We start from the raw sequence: 2,827 nt of genomic DNA, 5'->3' as shown, positions 1-2,827 counted from the left end.
ATAGCCCAATTATCCGGGCTATATGGTGTTAAGGGGTGCCTGATTAGTTCGAAAGCACGATTAATCCGGCGGAAACACAAGTACTGTACTGTTAGACTGATTTATTTACCAGTAAATGTACACTTTAAGTACCAGAAAGACCTTTCCAGTTCAATGTATATTCCTCCAGCTTGTTTCAGTATTTTTCAGACTATATTCAGTTCGGTAAATCACGTTTTCTTACTGAAAGATTTCCTCCCTGTTAGTATCGTCACGTTCTAAAGCTGTACCTACGATTGTTTCCAGCACAATGGACGAAACTCATCGTACTCAAATGTGGACTTCGTTTCCCAACTTCCCAACTGAAGATTAGGTTAGGTTACATTATTAGGTGCAGTTAAGCTAGGTTAGGCCAGGTTTAAACACTTAGATTAGAACAGTGTCTTCTTCCATTATGTTAACGAATCAAAGAGTCGTCACACCAGAACAGCTAAAAACAGCGGGGAAAGATTTAACGAGAAATGTTTATTTACTATCTATCTATCTATCTATTGCCAGACGCCTCAATCCCGTTTGGGGTGGCCACAAACAAATCGCCTCCAAGTCGCCCTGTCCCCTGCCATTTCACTGCCCTGCTCCCAACTCACACTCCCCTCTCTCATATACCTCTCCACCCCATCCCTCCATCTCATCCTCGGCCTCCCCCTCCCTCTTCCCCCCTCCAATTCACTCACATACACTCTCTTCGTCAGTCTTTCACCCTCCATCCTCTCCACATGGCCAAACCACCTCAGTGTGTTTCTCATAACGCTTCCTATCACATCCACACCACAACGCTCCTTTATATCCTCATTCGTCAGCCTGTCTCTCCACGTGACTCCACAGGCTCCTCTTAAATAACTTATCTCCACTGCTCTCACTTTTGTGTCCTTCCAACAATGTCCAAGCTTCACTTCCGTACATTAAAGTTGGTATCACAATACTGTCATGTAGTAACTTTTTCATTTCCATGCTCACTTCCCTGTTTCTTATCACTGCTTTCAAAGAACCAGCAACCTTTCTTCCCTGCTGCACCCTTTCAAGCACTTCACCCTCCAAACCTCCATCCTTACTCATCACACTACCCAAGTACTTAAACATACTCACATTTTCCAATTCCTCACCATCCAACCTCGCTGTACATTCACTAACTTCACCTCTCTCAAAGACCATCACTTTACTCTTCCCTACATTCACCTTTAGATTCCGTTTCTTACACACTCTCTCAAACTCATCCACCAAGCCTTGCAGCTCCCCTTCGTCTTCACTCAACAACACAGTATCATCTGCAAACAACAGTACAGGGAGTTTCCAAACACTGTCCTCTCTCACCAGGGCCACTCCAACATCCACTATCCTACCTTGTACCTCTTTTATTACCCCATCCATGTACAGATTGAACAACCATGGAGACATGACACATCCCTGTTTATTTACCAACCCAGAAATAATCAGAAAAATATAACAGACTATCAGGATGAACTGATTTGGTAAGGTGCGTTTACTGCTTACAGCAAAGCGTATGTTTACCCCCCTCAAATCCTCAATGTTCGTGAGTTCAGAAATTTGTGTGCTCCCTTGGCAGACCTTGAAACCATTTTTTCAAAGTTATAAAGTCAGTTTCTTTTTCTTACAGATGTGAAAAGACTCGTCTGGTACACCTGGCTTTTTCCCCTCCTCCCTAAACCCATCTTGTGATTTGTTATGATTCGTGAAAGAAAATTAGGGGGCATGTTACATTAGAATTTAAACATAAGGTTAGGGTGCAAATTACTTTAGCATTTAAATATATCGGCGAAAACATCTGGGATGAAAGGACCGCCGAGCTGTTTGGGATGGTAGAGTAAGGTCGTGTAAACATACCAGTGACCTTCGTTCTCTTCCCATAATTGTTCACAGTTTTTATGGCTCTCCCTAACTTGACGTTACTGACACCGGTACAGTAAAGCATTGTTCAAGGCTAGCAGCCATAAGGGGTTAATGGAATACATTATTGTTTGTATCAATACTCTCTCTTTCACACATACACGAACGAACAAAAGAATGTGCAATAAATGTACACTTAACTGTAAGGAGCAGAAATAACTGTATGCTCTGTTGGTCCGAAATGTGTTGGGAAGCGACATCGAACACAGAATGTGGAACTGAATGCCACCTTACGAGAACACTTGAGATGAAAGTATTTTTTCTTATTAGTAAACATAATTGTTCCATTTCGTCCCCTATAATTGTGAAACTCTTAAATTTTCGTCCAAGCATACACCCTAATAACCTTACCAATTCAATTCATATTCTCTAGTTTGTTTTCTGTATTTTTCTAGTTTGTTTTCTTATAATCATAACGTTCCTTAAGCCTTACCTACGATTGTTTCCGGCATAATGGAAGAAACTTACTCATAATTAGGGTGCATGTTACATTAGCATTTAAACATATCGGCGAAAACATCTGAGATGAAGTGGCAGGCCACCTGAGATGGTAGAGGAGGGTCGTGAAAACATACCAGTGACCTTCGTTCCCTTCCCATAATTGTTCGCAGTTTTTTATAGCTCTCCCTAACCCAACATCCCTGACACCGGTACAGTAAACCATTGTTCGAGGATGACAGCTATGATGGGGTTAATGGAATGCATTATTGTTTGTATTAATACTCTCTTTCATACATACAGTACACTTAAGAACGAACAAAAGAGTGAACAGTAAATGTAAGAGGAAGAAATAACAATGCTCTGTCGGTCCGAAATGTGTTGGGAGGCGCGATACCTAACGAAGAATGCAGAACTGAATGCTAACTTACGAGAACACGTGAGA

The sequence above is a fragment of the Coenobita brevimanus genome, chromosome 86 (genome assembly GCF_032717465.1).
Source record: "Coenobita brevimanus isolate Jiangsu-jjx chromosome 86, ASM3271746v2, whole genome shotgun sequence".
Taxonomy (NCBI): Eukaryota; Metazoa; Arthropoda; class Malacostraca; order Decapoda; family Coenobitidae; genus Coenobita; species Coenobita brevimanus.
This window is presented reverse-complemented; position numbering follows the sequence as displayed.